Below are 15,078 nucleotides of genomic sequence, written 5' to 3'. Positions count from 1 at the left end.
TCGGGGTATGGTTAGGGTTAGGATTAGGACCCAGGAGGCTCCAGGGGCTGAACCAACAGAAGGGCAGTGGTCTCCCTGAAGGGCTGAGTTGAGGGCCCATGGGACGGTGCTGGTCAGGATCCGTCTTTGGCTGCCAAGGCTACGCATGTCGATCGGCCCCTGGTCGAGGGGGTCTCCAGAATCCTCTTGGGCAACTGTAGCCCGGACTGGGAAACGACATGGTGAGATTCCAGGTTCCATGCCGAGTCAGCCTGCACTGCTTCTGTACCCCAGGCACGTGGTGTTGTCAGACGTTGGAATTGGGTCCCCATGGGGAGAGAGCCTTAGTTAGGGTTAGGGTTCGGTCCAGGGACATCGCCAGGGCCAAAGCGACTCTGGTCTTGGGATCTCCATTGAGGGCTGAAGTGAGGGCCCATGTCAGAAGGCGGCTCAATTGCAGGGTTAGGGTTCGAGTCAGGCTTAGGTTTTGTTGGAGGGCCCCAGTTCGGGGTAGGTTTAGGGTTAGGTCCCAGGAAGCTCCAAGCACAGAACGCAAAGCAGGGAAGTGGTCCCCCCAAGGGCTGAGTTGAGGTCACAAGGGACGGTGCCGGTCAGGATCCGTCTTTGGCTGACAAGGTCACACGTCGTTCGGCCCCTGGTCGAGGAGGCCTCCAGACTCCTCTCGGGGAGCTGCAGCGGGCCTGGGAAATGACATGGTGAGCTTCCAGGTTCCATGCTGAGGCAGCATGCACCGCTTTTGGACCCCAGGGGCGTGGTGGTGTCAGAAGTTGGAATTGGGTCCCCATGGGGAGAGAGCCTTAGCTAAGGGTTGGATTCAGGCCAGGGACGTCGCCACGGCCATGGCGACCCCAGTCTCGTGATTTCCCTCGTGGGCTGAAGTGAGGGCCCATGCCAGAAGGCGGCTCAATTGCAGGGTTAGGGTTCGATGCAGGCTTAGGTTTTGGTGTAGGGTCCCGGTTCAGTGTAGGGTTAGGGTTTGGGTTAGGTCCCAGGAGGCTCCAGGCGCCGAACACACAGCAGGACAGTGGTCTTCGTGAAGGGCTGAGTTGAGGGCACAAGGGACGGTGCCGGTCAGGATCCATCTTTGGCTGCCAAGGCCACACACAACGATCGGCCCCTGGTCGAGGAGGCCTCCGGAATCCTCTCAGGCAGCTGCAGTCGGGCCAGGAAAATGACATAGTGAGCTTCCAGGTTCCATGCCAAGTCTGCCTGCACCACTTTTGGACCCCAAGCATGTGGTGTTGTCAGACAGTGTATGGGTCCCCATGGGGAGGGAACCTTAGCTAGGTTTAGGGTTCGGTTGAGGGATGTCGCCAGGGCAGAAGCGACTCCGGTCTCATGATATCCCTCGAGGGCTGAAGTGAGGGCCCATGCCAAAAGGCGGCTCAAATGCAGGGTTAGGGATTGAGGCAGGCTTAGGTTTCAGTGGAGGGCCCCGGTTCAGGGTAGGGTTAGGGTTATGGTTAGGTCCCAGGAGGCTCCAGGCGCCGAACCCACAGCCAGGCAATGGTCTCCCCGAAGGGCTGAGTTGAGGGCACAAGGGACGGTGCCGGTCAGGATCCGTCTTTGGCTGTCAAGGCCACACACGTCGATCGGCCCCTGGTAAAGGAGGCCTCCGGAATCCTCTCGGGAAGGTGCAGCCGGGCCTGAGAAATGACGTGGTGAGCTTCCAGGTTCCATGCCGAGGCAGCATGCACCGCTTCTGACCTCCGGAGCATGCTGTTGGCAGACGTTTGAATTGGGTACCCATGGGGAGAGAGCCTTAGCTAGGGTTAGGTCCAGGGTCATCGCCAGGACCGAAGCGACTCCGGTCTCGTGATCTACCTCAAGAGCTGAAGTAAAGCCCAGGCCAGAAGGAGGCTCAATTGCACGGTTAGGGTTCGATGCAGGCTTAGGTTTTGGGGGAGGGTCCGGTTGGGGGCACGGTTAGGGTTAGGGTTAGGGCCCAGGAGTCTCCAGGCACCAATCCCACAGCAGGGCAGTGGTCTCCCCGAAGGTCTGAGTTGAGGGCACAAGGGACGGTGCCGGTAAGGATCCGTCTTTGGCTGCCAAGGCCACACACGTCGATCGGCCCCTGGTGGAGGAGGCCTTCGGAATCAGATCGGGCAGCTGCAGCTGGGCTTGGGAAACGACATTGGGAGCTTCCCGGTTCCATGCCGAGTCAGCCTGCACCGCTTCTGGACCCCAGGCACGTGGTGTTGTCAGACGTTGGAATTGGTTCCCCATGGGGAGAGAGCCTTAGCTAGCATTAGGGTTCGTTCCAGGGACGTTGCCAGGGCTGAAGCAACTCTGGTCTCGTGATCTCCCTCGAGGGCTGAAGTGAGGGCCCATGCCAGAAGGCGGCTCAATTGCAGGGTTAGTGTGGGAGGCAGGCTTAGGTTTCGGTGGAGGGTCCCGTTTCGGGTTTGGGTAGGGTTAGTGATAAGTCCCAGGATGCTCCAGGCGCCGAACCCACTGCAGGGCAGTGGTCTCCCCGAAGGGCTGAGTTGATGGCACAAGGGACGTTGCCGGCCAGGATCCGTCTTTGGCTGTAAAGGCCACACACATCGATCCGCCCCTGGTCAAAGAGGCCTCCGAAATCCTCTAGGGCAGCTGTAGCCGGGCCTGGGAAACGGCATGGCGAGCTTCCAGGTTCCATGCCGTGTCAGCCTGCACCGGTTCTGGACCCCAGGCGCGTGGTGGTGTCAGACTTTGGAATTGGGTCCCCATGGGGAGAGAGCCTTAGCTAGCGTTAGGGTTCGTTCCAGGGACGTCGCCAGGGCTGAAGCGACTCTGGTCTCGTGTTCTCCCTCGATGGCTGAAGTGAGGGCCCATGCCAGAAGGCGGCTCAATTGCAGGGTTAGGGATCGAGTCAGGCTTAGGTTTCGGTGGAGGGTCCCAGTTCGGGGTAGGGTTAGGTTTAGGGTTAGGCCCCAGGAGGCTCCAGGCGCCGAACCCACAACAGGGCAGTGGTCTCCCCAAAGGGCTGAGATGAGGGCACAAGGGACGTTGCTGGTCAGGATCCGTCTTTGTCTGCCAAGGCCACACACGTGATTGGGCCCCTGGTTCAGGAGGCCTCCGGAATCCTCTCGGACAGCCGTAGCTTGGCCTGGGAAACGACATGGTGTTCCTCCAGGTTCCTTGCCGAGTCACCCTGCACCGCTTCTGGACCTGAGGCGCATGGTGTTGTCAGACGTTGGAATTGGGTCCCTATGGGGAGAGAGACTTAGGTAGGGTTCGGGTTTGGTCCAGGGACTTCGCCAGGCCAGAAGCGACTCCAGTCTCATGATCTCCCTTGAGAGCTGAAGTGAGAGCCCATGCAGCAAGGCAGCTCAAGTGTAGAGTTGGGGTTCGAGGCAGGCTTAGGTTTCGGTGGAGGGTCCCGGGTCGAGGTAGGGTTAGGTTTAGGGTTAGGTCCCAGGAGGCTCCAGGCACCGAACCCACAGCAGGGCAGTGGTCTCCCGATAGGGCTGAGTTGAGGGCTTAAGGGACTTTGCCGGTCAGGATCCGTCTTTGGCTGCCAAGGTCACATGGGTTGATTGTCCCCTGGTCGAGGAGGCCTCCGGAATCCTCTCGGGCACCTGCAGCCTGGCCTGTGAAATGACATGCTGAGCTTCCAGGTTCTATGCTGAGTGAGCCTGCACCGCTTCTGAACCCCAGGCACGTGGTGTTGTGAGACGGTGGAATTGGGTCCCCATGGGGAGAGTGCCTTACCTAGGGTTAGGGTTCAGTCCATGGACGTCACCTTGACGAAAGCGATTATGGTCACGTGGTCTCCCTCAAGGCCTGAAGTGAGAGCCCATGCAACAAGGCAGCTCAAGTACAGGCTAGGTTTCGAGGCAGGATTAGGTTTGGGTGGATGGTCCGGTTAGGAGTAAGGTTACGGTTAGGGTTAGGTCCCAGGAGGCTCCAGGCGCCTAACCCACAGCAGGGCAATGATCTCCCCGCAGGGATGAGTTGAGGGCACAAGGAAGGTGATGGTCAGGATCGGTCTTTGGCTTCCAAGGCCACATACGTCAATGGGCCCCTGGTCGAGGCGGCCTCCGGAAACCTCTTAGGCAGCTGAAGCCGGGCCTGGAAAATGACATGGTGAGCTTCCAGGTTCCAAGCCTGGTGTGCCCGCACCGCTTTTGGACCCCAGGCACGTGGTCTTGTCATACGGTGGAATTGGGTTCCCATTGGCAGAGTGCCTTAGCTAGGGTGATGTTTCATTCCAGGGACGTCGCCAGGGCCGAAGCGACTCTGGTCTCATGATCTCCCTTGAGGGCTGAAGTGAGGGCCCATGGGACAAGGTGGCACAAGTACAGTGTTAGTTTTCGAGGCAGCCTTAGGTTTTGGTGGAGGGTCTCGTTTAGGAGTACGGTTAGGGTTAGGGTTAGGACAGAGTAGGCTCCAGACACCAAACCCACAGCAGGGCATGGTCTCCCTGCAGGGCTGAGATGAGGGCAGAAGGGATGATGACGTTCAGGATCAGTGTTGGCTGCCAAGGCCACACATGTCGATGGGCCCCTCATCGAGGAGGGCTCTGGAATCCTCTCAAGCAGCTTCAGCCCGCCATGGGAAACGACCTGCTGAGCGTCCAGGTTCCATGCCGAGTGAGCCTGCACCGCTTCTGCACCCCAGGCGCGTGGTGTTGTCAGATGGTGTAATTGGGTCCCCATGGGGAGGGAGCCTTAGCTAGCGTTAGGGTTCAGTCCAGGGACGTCGCAAGGGCCAAAGCGACTCCGGTCTTGTGATCTCCTGCGAGGGCTGAAGTGAGGGCCCATGCGACAAGGCGGCTCAAGTGCAGGGTTAGGTTTCCAGGCAGGCTTAGGTTTCGGTGGAGGGTCCCGGTTCAGGCTAGGATTAGGGTTAGCGTTAGGCTCCAGAGTTCTCCAGGTGCTGAACCCACAGCAGGGCCGTGGTCTCCCCGAAGGGCTGAGTTGAGGGCACAAGGGACGGTGCCGGTCAGGATCAGTCTTTGGCTGCCAAGGCCACACATGTTGATGGGTCCCTGGTCGAAGAGGCCTCCGGAATACTCTCGGGCAGATGCAGCCCCGCCTGGAAATGACATGCTGAGTTTCCAGGTTCCATGCACAGTAAGTCTGTACCGCTTTTGGACCCCAGGCACGTGGTGTTGTCAGACGGTGGAATTGGGTCCCCTTCAGGAGAGAGCCTTACCTAGGGTTAGGATTCGGTCCAGGGACGTTGCCAGGGCCGAAGAGACTCCGGTCTCGTGATCTCGCTTGAGGGCTGAAGTGAGGGCCCATGTGACAAGGCGGCTCATGTGCAGAGTTAGGGTTCGAGGCAGGCTAGGTTTCAGTGGAGAGTACTGGTTAAGGGTACGGTTGGGGTTAGGCCCCAGTGGGCTCCATGCACCGATCTCACAGCAGGGCAACCGTTTCCCCGACGGGCTGAGTTGAGGGCACAAGGGATGGTGACAGTCAAGATCAGTCTTTGGCTGCCGAGGCCACACACGTCGATCGGCCCCTGGTTGAGGAGGCCTCCGGAATCCTCTCGGGCAGATGCAGCCCGGCCTGTGAAACGACATGGTGCGCTTCCAGGTTCCATGCCATGTGAGCCTGTACCACTTCTGGACCCCAGGCGCGTGCTGTTGTCAGACATTGCAATTGGGCCCCCATGGGGAGATAGCCTTAGCTAGGGTTAGGGTTCGGTCCAGGGACGTCGCCAGCGCTGAAGCGACTCAGGTCTCGTGATCTCCCTCCAGGGCTGACATGAAAGCCCATGTGAGAAGGCGGCTCAAGTACAGGGTTAGGGTTCAAGGCAGCCTTAGGTTTCGGTGGATGGTCCCATTAGGGGTACGGTTAGGAGTAGGGTTAGGTCCCAGGAGGCTCCAGGCGCCGAACCCACAGCAGGGCAGTGGTCTCCCCGAAGGGCTGAGTTGAGCACACAACTGATGGTGACGTTCAGGATCAGTCATTGTCTGTCAAGGCCACACACGTCGTTGGGTTTCTGGTCGAGGAGGCCTCCGGAATCCTCTCAGGTAGCTGCAGCCGGGCCTTGGAAAAGACATGGTGATCTTCCAGGTTCCATGCTGAGTGAGCCTGCACCTCTTGTGTACCCTAGGCCCGTGGTGTTTTTAGACTTTGGTATTGGGTCCACATGGGGAGAGTGCCTTAGCTAGGTTTAAGGTTCCGTCCAGGGACGTCGCCAGTGCTGAAAGGACTCCGTTCTTGTGACCTACCTCGAGTGCTGAAGTGAGGGGCCATGCGACCAGGTGACACAAGTGTAGGGTTAGGGTTCGAGGCCCGCTTAGGTTTCATTGGAGGTTCCCGGATCTAGGTAGTTTTAGGGTTAGGGATATGTCCCAGTAGGTTCCAGGCACTGAACCCACAGCAGGGCAGTGGTCTCCCCGAAGGGCTGAGTTAAGGGCACAAGTGAGGGTGCCAATCAGATTCAGTCTTTGGCTGACAAGGCCACACACATCGTCAGGCCCTGGTCGGGGAGACCTCCAGAATCATCTCGGGCAGCTTCAGCTGAGCCTGGGAAACGACATGGTGAACTTCCAGGTTCCATGCCAAGTGAGTCTGCACCGCTTGTGTACCCCAGGCGCGTGGTGTTGTCAGACGTTGGTATTGGGTCCCCATGGGGAGAGATCCTCAGCTAGGGTTAGGGTTCGGTCCAGGGATGTCACCAGCCCGAAGCGACTACACTCTCGTTATGTCCCTTGAGGGCTGAAGTGAGGGCCCATGCGACGGGACATCTCAAGTTTAGGGTTCAGTTACAAGGCCGGCTTAGTTTTCGGTGGAGGCAACCAGTTTGAGGTAGGGTTAGGGTTAGGGTTAGTTTTTAGGAGTCTACAAGCGCCGAACCCATAGCAGACCAGTGGTCTCCCCGAAGGGCTGAGTTGAGGGCACAAGGGAGACTACCGGTCAGGATCAGTCTTTGGCTGCCAAGGCCACACACGTCGATGGGCCCCTTGTCGGGGAGGCCTCAGGAATCCTCTCGGGCAGCTGCAGCCAGGCCTGGGAAATGAAATGGACAGCTTCCAGGTTCCATGCCCAGTTAGCCCGTACCACTTGTGGACCCCAGCCACGTGGTGTTGTCACATTTTGGTATTGGGTCCCCTTGGGGAGAGTGCCTTAGCTAGGGTTAGGTTTCTTTCCAGGGACGTCGCCAGGGTCGAAGCGACTCCGGTCTCATATTCTTCCTCGAGGCCTGAAGTGAGGGCCCATGCAACGGGGCGGCTCAAATGTAGGGTTAGCAATCGAGGCTGGCTTAGTTTTCAGAGCAGTGTCCTGGTTTTGGGTAAGGTTAGGTTTAGGTCCCAGGAGACTCCAGGTGCTGAACCCACATTAGGGCAGTGGTCTCCCCGAAGGGCTGAGTTGAGGGCACAAGGGAGCGTGCAGGTCAGTATCAGTCTTTGGCTGCCAAGGTCACACACGTCAATGGGCCCCTGGTCGAGGAGGCCTCCAGAATCCTCTGGGTCAGCTGCAGCCCGGCTTGGGAAACGACATGCTGAGCTTCCAGGTTCCATGCCTTGTGAGCCTGCACCACTTCTGGACCCCAGGCACATGGTGTTGTCAGACGTTGGAATTGGGTCCCCATGGGGAGAGTGCCTTAGCTAGGGTTATGGTTCGGTCCAGGGACGTCGCCAGGGCCAAAGCGACTCCGGTCTCGTGATATCCCTCGAGGGCTGAAGTGAGGGCCTATGACACGGGGCTGCTCAAGTGCTGGGTAGGGTTCTAGGCCCCCTTTAGTTTCGTTGGAGGGTCCCCTTTTGTGGTGGGGTTAGGGTGTGAGTTGAGGGTACAGGGAGGGTGCCGATCAAGACCAGTCTTTGGCTTCCTATTTCACACAAATCTATGGCCCCCTGTAGGGTAAGCCTCAGGAATCCTCTCGGGCAGCTGCAGTCGGGCCTGGGAAATGTCATGGTGAGGTTCCACATTCCTTTCCGAGTGACCCTTTACTGCTTCTGGACCCCAGCCACGTGGTGTTGTCAGAGGTTTATAGTTCGGTCCAGGGAAGTCGCCAGGGTCAAAGCGACATCAGCGTTTTGAATTCCATGGAAGGCTGAAATGAGGGCACATGCTCCGACATGGATCTGTTGTAAAGTTAGTGTGATATATAGGGTTAGGTGTAGGGTGAGTGTTCTAGTTAGGGTTACCATTAGGTTTAGGGTTAGCTCCCTGGAGGCTCTGGGTTGTTACCCCAGAGCATAGCAGGTGTATCTCCAAAGGGCTGAGTGGAGTCACAAGGGTGTGTCCCGGTCAAGATTATTCTATGGGTTCCAAGGCTAGACACGTATGTGCCACCCTTACTGTAGGCTTCAGGAATCCTCCCGTGCAGCTGCCGTCTCGCTTTGGAAATGACATGGTGATATCCCACGTTCCATGTCGAGTATTTCTTCATCATTTCTGGAACCCATGTGCATGCTGTTATTAGAAAACATACAAATGTGTATTTTCTGATGGAATGATATCTCCCTTGACGTCTTTGCGGTGTTAAAGTGCCCTTCTATGATTGTATGAGTATCAATTATTTACTTTAGGTTTTCAGTGTTTTGTGTATTGGATTCTCTCAGGTTGAGCACATATATGTTTACAATTGTTGTATCTTTCGTTGGATTATACCTTTTTTCATTATAATTTCCTTCTTTCTCTCTTCTTAGAGTTTTATTTTTAAATGTATTTGTTTGATATAGGTATGGCTACTGCTGTTTCTTTTGATAATTTACTTCTGTAATTACTCTCTTGTAGGTAGAGAATAGATAGGTCCTATATTTCATTCATTCTCTCACCCAGTGCCTTTTTTTATGAGGAGAGAGAGCTCAGGTATGGGAGGGTTGGTTGGGGGAAATGGGGGAAGACAGAGAGCAAGAGAGAGAATGAGACTCAGTATGTATCTTAAGTAAGTTCCATGCTCAGTGCAGAGCCCAATTAGGTCTCAATCCGATGACCCTGGCATCATAGCCTGATCCAAAGTCAAGAGACGAAATCTCAAGTGATTGAGCCATCCAGGCGCCCCTATCTGTCACCCTGTGCCTTTGATTTGAGCATTTATCCTGTTTCCTTTCAAAGTAATTGATAGACATATACTTGTCCTTTTATTACTTGATGATTGTTGTTTCTGAATCTTTCTGATCCTTTCTTCTCTTTCTCTTTTTTATGGTTTGCTGGGTTTCTTTAGTACCACAGTTGAAATTGCTTGTCTTTAAAGTCTGCATATGTATTGGTGGTGTTTGATTTGTGGTTATTATTAGGTTTGTACCTAACCACTTGTGCATATAGAAGTCTATATTTAGTTGATAGTTGTTTAAGTTTGAACCAGTTCTTTACTCCTCTCCTCCCCGTGTTGTAGATATGTAGTGTCATATTTCAAAACCTTTCATATCACGAGTACTTTGGCTGATGTTTTATAGATGTACTCATTTTTATTGCTTTTGCATTTCGGACGTTAATAGTGTCACTTTAGGTGTTTCTTTTCCACTTAAAGAGTCCGCTTTAACATTTCATTTAGGGGTGGTTTGTTGGTTGTGAACTCACTGAGTATTTATTTGGGAACCTCTTCATCTCTCCTTCCATCTGAATGATAGTGTTGTGGATAGAGTCTCTGGCTGCAGATGTTATCCATTCAGCACCTGTACCATACCGTGCTGCTCACTTACGGATTCAAACTTTCTTCTGAAAAACATCCAGTGATAACTTTATGGGGCTTCTCTTGTAGGTAATTGTCATCTTTTGGTTTTTCTGCTATTAAATTTTTTCTTTATCACGACGTTTTGCATTTTAATTCCTATATGACTTGATGTGGATCTGCTTCTGTTGAATATTTTGGGGGTTCTTTGTGCCTCCTACTTCTGGATCTGTTTCATTCCCCACATTAAGGACATTTCATCTATTGTGTCTTCAAATAAATTTTCTGGTTCCATTTCTCAGAGTTTGGAGAATGAGAAATAGGGCAGAAGAGACCTATTGAAGGTTCTCTGATGAGTCACTGGTTTTGCATGTGTGGAGGGTAGATTTGGGATTCAAATGAACAACCTACCTTTAATTTAAAAGAACTAGAAAAAAACAATAATCTACCAATGTCCAATGTTCTCAAAAGGGAGGAAGTAATGCATATGAGAGTGGAAACCAATGAAACTGAGACCATGAAATCAATAGAAAATATGAAGAAGGTCAACAGTGGGTTTTCTGAAGAGTGAAACAAAAATTTCAAGATTATACGTAGACTCTGCTAAGACAGAGAGAGGACCCAACTCAAAATGATTATAAATAAAAGGGCAGACATTACACCTGATACCAAAGAAACATAAAGGAGACAAAGAGGCGACCATGACTAAATTAGATGCCAGCAAACCGCCTACATAGAAGAAATGGATAGGTTCTTAGAAACACACAACCTACCAAGACTGTATCAGGAAGAAATAGAAGGTTTGCACAGACCCATTAAAGGAAGACTGCATCAATACAAAAAGATAACCAAAGTAAGTAAATTGAATCAGTAATCGAAATTCTCTCAGGGAAGAAAAGCCCAGGACCAGGTAGATTCACTGGTGAATGTGACCAAACGTTTGTAGAAGAACTAACAGCAGTCCTCTCACTGATTCAAAAGGAATGAACACCATAAACTCATTTCATGAGACTGGAATTACCCTGGTAGGAAGCCAGAAAAGGATACTACCTGAACAGAAAACTATAGGCCAGTATTCCCATGATGAATATAGATGAATAATTCCCAGTGATATACAGGCAAACCAAATTAACCATCACATAAAAAGGATCATTGACCGAGATGTAGGGTTTTTCCCTGTAAAGGAAGGATGTTTCAGAAATGAAAATCAATAAATATGACCCCTCACATAAGTGAATGAAAGAAAAATCGTCTAGAAACCAGACTCAACTATAAATAGCAAACGGAGGATTACTAGAAGGGAGGTGGGCAGGGGGATGAGTTAAATGGGTGATCGGCTAAGGAGGGTGCTAGTAGTGAGGAACACTGGATGTTGTATGTAAGTGATGGATGACTACATTGTACTCCTGAAACTAACATTACACTGTATGTTAACCAACTAGAATTTAAATAAAAACTTGAAAAAAATATATACTAAAGAAATACATAAATAAATTTAAAGTTAACAAAATAAATACATTTTTAAAATTTTTCTTAATGTTTATTTATTTTTGACAGAGAGAGACAGAGAGAAAGAGAGAGACAGAGAGAGAGAGAGAGAGAGAGAGAGAGAGAGAAAGAGAGCATGATCATGGGAAGGGTAGTGAGAGTGTGAGACACAGAATCCGAAGCAGGCTCTAGGCTCTGAGCTGTCAGCACAGAGCCTGATGCGGGGCTCAAACCCATAGACCGTGAGATCATGACGTGAATCAAGTCGGACGCTCAACCAACTGAGCCACCCAGGCGCCCCATACATTTTAAAAATTAAAAAGAAAACTGCTGTGACTATGTCAATAGATACACAAAAAGTTCTGAGAAAATTTGGTATCCATTTGTGCTTAAAAAAAGTCTTTAAAAATTCCCCGTAGAGGGAACATATCTCAACATAAGAAAGGCCATGTATGTGAGGCCCATATCTAACGTCATACTCTATAGTGAAATTGTGAAAGATTGTCCTCTAAGATCAGGAACAAGACAAGGATGCCCTAGATATGTGAAGGGGATTGGGTGATGCAGGCTTCTGGTTATGGAATAATAAATTACAGATAGAGGATATAGCATAGGGAACATTGAGAATGGTACTGGAATAGTGATGCATGGTGACAGATTGTAGCTACACCTGTGTTAGCGTATCAGAATGTATACACTTGTCCAATCACTATGTTGTTCATCTGAAACTAATGTAACATACTGTATCAGCTATTCCCAAATAACATGATTTTTTAAAAAGGTAAAAGAATGAAATAAATTTCAGTGTAAAAGAACTTGTTAATATCTAATCAAGAAATACATTAAAGTTCCAAACTAGAAAGTCACTATGTCACATTCTGTAGCTTTCCTATACACTAACCAAATTATCTAAGAAGAAAACAAAACAATCCATTTACAATAGCATCAAAAACAATAAACTGTATAGGAATAAATTTAGCCAAGGAAGTGAAAGATCTCTCTACAGAAAACTATAACACCCATGTACTGAAATGGAAGAAATTCAATTTGGATGAAAGAAACAGGAGGACACACAAGTCAGTGAAAAGCCATCCCACGTCTGTCTTTCAGAGGAATTAATATAGATACAATGTCCATATTACCCAAAGCCATCTAGAGATTCAGTGCAATCTTTATCAAGACTCCAATGCAATTTTTTTTCAACGTTTATTTATTTTTGGGACAGAGAGAGACAGAGCATGAACGGGGAAGGGGCAGAGAGAGAGGGAGACACAGAATCGGAAACAGTCTCCAGGCTCTGAGCCATCAGCCCAGAGCCTGATGCAGGGCTCGAACTCACGGACCGCGAGATCGTGACCTGGCTGAAGTCGGACGCTTAACCGACTGCGCCACCCAGGCGCCCCAAGACTCCAATGCAATTTTTATGCAATTAGAAAAACATATCCTAAAATGTATTTGGAACCACAAAAAGACCCCAAGTAGCCAACGCAAGAAAGAACAAAATAGGAGGCATCACACTTCTCGATTTCTAGCTGCATTCTAACACAAAGAAATCAGTTATGTCACTGGCATAAGCACACACACAAGACAATGGAATGGAAATTGAGAGCCCAAACTAAACCCTTGCATGAACAGTCAACTAGTATTTGACAAGGGAGTCAAGAATACATAGTGGAGAAGGGTATTCTCTTGAATAACTGGGGCTGGGAAAATTGGATATACACGTGCATAAGAATAAAGCTTAGCACCTTATGTTATACCACTCCAAGAATTAACTTGAAATGGATTAAAGATGTAAATGAATAGTACGGAAACAAAATTCTTCCTCATCGTTTCCGCTCTTACTATGCCAAGACGGAGCTGTTGAGGTGGTGAAGGGCTGGGTGGAGAGTAGTGCTGGACATAGAAGACTGTGTGTGTGGAACAGACTTTCTTTAGTAGTCTGGAATTATCCCTCTGATTCTTTAAGACTAGCCACTTCCTTCCCCACATTTGCAGACACAGCTAGTACCATGCTGCTAGCAATGCACTGCTTTGCCTCCTCCAACTCTTAGAAATTCTAGGTGGGACCCAGTGGGAAGGGTGGAGTTTAGAAGCACTGATGCTGCCCTGTTGAAACCAGGTGGAGAGGAAGGAGAGAGGTGCCATTCGGCTTCATTGGGGTTCAGGTATGTTAGTGTTGGTGTTGGTGTTGAATTTTTCACCTTTTACCCTAACACATCTCAAAAGTTTAATTTTTGTCCTGCAGGTCCACGTGGTTTCCAGGATATTTCCTCCTTTCCCAGAAGTGCCCTCTATGTCATACCCCGTGGGCTGACATTTATCACCACCCATGGGCTGTGGACCACCCCCACCTTCTCCAAACTGGGGTCCTCTGGGACCTCACCTTCCTCCTCCACCATGTGGAAAGATGATATGACTAGTATGAGTTGACTTATAAAACACGTTGTGTCTTTTACTTGTTATGTGTTTGGAGGAGATGCATTGATGGCACCACAGGGCTTTCAGGTCAGCCTGAGTGAGGACGTTGTAAGGTTCTTCAAGTTTCTCAGGACATGCATGAAATGGGCAGTCATTTCCACATAGTGAGCTGGGCAACACGTGTCTCTGATAGAGAAGGAAAGAGGCCTTATACGTGCTGACAGACATAGCATTCCCTAGGATGTAGTGTGTACAGAGACCATGTGCTGGGCTCTCTGACGGATGAAACATACCCCTAACATACTTTCTAGCGAGTTGAGACCTGAGCTGTTCACAGCTGCTTGATTAGTTAAAAAACACCTGAACCAGAGCCCTGTAAACCTTCCTCAAGGGACAGGATCAGATCTCCCTCTTGTCCTCAAGGGTCACCCGAGGCATGTGGAAAACGCTCTGTCCCTGGTAAGGGACCCGAGAGTGTGAATGAGTTGAATATAATGAAACATGTTCAGGATGGTTTGTTTTTCTTCCACACAGTCTATGCAAGTCAGAATCAACCTCCATCCGCCTCCATCCTTTATGAGACCTAAGACGTGATGCAGCTCCAATGGGAAATATCAGTTGTGTCTCTACCAAGGATGCAGAAAAAGACAAGGTAAATTCTGTTGCCAGTTTCAGTTGCAATACTTTCTGGAAACTTTTATCTGGCCTTGTCTGTTTTTTGGTTGTTTTTTTGTTTTTTTTTTTTTTTTTTTTTTTTTTGGTCTTCTGGTGCCTTTACTGTTTGATTTATGTCCTCACAAGCCTCCAGGCTTCTCCAGTGTAACATCATCATGTTAGCTAGTGCCTCTGGATGCCACAAGTGCATAGAGGCTGAGGACCACCTGGCTCCCACTTAGTGTTTGTGGAAATAACTTGAGGAGGATGACACTTCACTGCACCCTCAAGTCTTCTGGAGCATCTGACTCCTTCCACACCTTCTTTACACGGGATTATCCTGATTATTTTCATTTTTTCCTTTTTCAGTGTAGGCCATGAATGTGTTCAGAATGTCTGCTATGAGCCTCATGACTGGAATTGATAAAAACTCTTTCCAACATTGGGGCGCCTGGGTGGCGCAGTCGGTTAAGCGTCCGACTTCAGCCAGGTCACGATCTCGCGGTCCGTGAGTTCGAGCCCCGCGTCGGGCTCTGGGCTGATGGCTCAGAGCCTGGAGCCTGTTTCTGATTCTGTGTCTCCCTCTCTCTCTGCCCCTCCCCCGTTCATGCTCTGTCTCTCTCTGTCCCAAAAAAATAAATAAACGTTAAAAAAAATTTTTTTTTAAATAAAAAAAAAACTCTTTCCAACATTATATTGTGTGCTTTGTGCAGTGCTGAGGGTTCTTAGAAAAATTTCAGAATTCATTACTGGTCCTTCTGTGTTGGCAAATGTACGATAGAGAATTTCTCCAGTTGTCCCCTAGGTGGAAATACTCTGAATTTTCAGAAGTGGCATGTGTAATAAAAAATGTACGTGGAACTGCAGAGAATCAGTGATTACCTGCAGGGCCAATACTTCACAGAGTTCTCCAGTTGTGTTTATAAGAGTAGGTTCTCTTGTGTCCCGGGAGCAGTTATA

General features: G+C 50.2%; 2 protein-coding genes across 15 annotated transcripts in view; one reads left to right on the top strand and one right to left on the bottom strand.

Annotated features, from left to right (window-relative positions):
* The window catches only part of ANKRD45 (ankyrin repeat domain 45), a 338,931-nt gene that overhangs the window by 70,904 nt on the left and 252,949 nt on the right, over positions 1-15,078 (bottom strand). The gene's annotated exons all lie outside the window — the stretch shown is intronic.
* The window catches only part of LOC147572686 (uncharacterized), a 199,546-nt gene continuing 198,320 nt past the window's right edge, over positions 13,853-15,078 (top strand). For 2 of the 13 annotated variants that reach the window (XR_015246260.1, XR_015246256.1), the window contains exon 1: positions 13,853-14,116. The gene's annotated coding sequence lies outside the window, so the exon portion shown is untranslated. The remainder of the gene's footprint in view (positions 14,117-15,078) is intronic. The other 11 variants (XR_015246258.1, XR_015246251.1, XR_015246261.1 and 8 more) reach the window with 9 other exon arrangements.

Source organism: Puma concolor, chromosome E4 (assembly GCF_028749965.1).
Source record: "Puma concolor isolate L17-30 chromosome E4, mPumCon1.1.hap2, whole genome shotgun sequence".
NCBI lineage: Eukaryota > Metazoa > Chordata > Mammalia > Carnivora > Felidae > Puma > Puma concolor.
The sequence above is the reverse complement of the archived record's forward strand: the minus strand, read 5'-3'. Positions and strand labels throughout refer to the sequence as shown.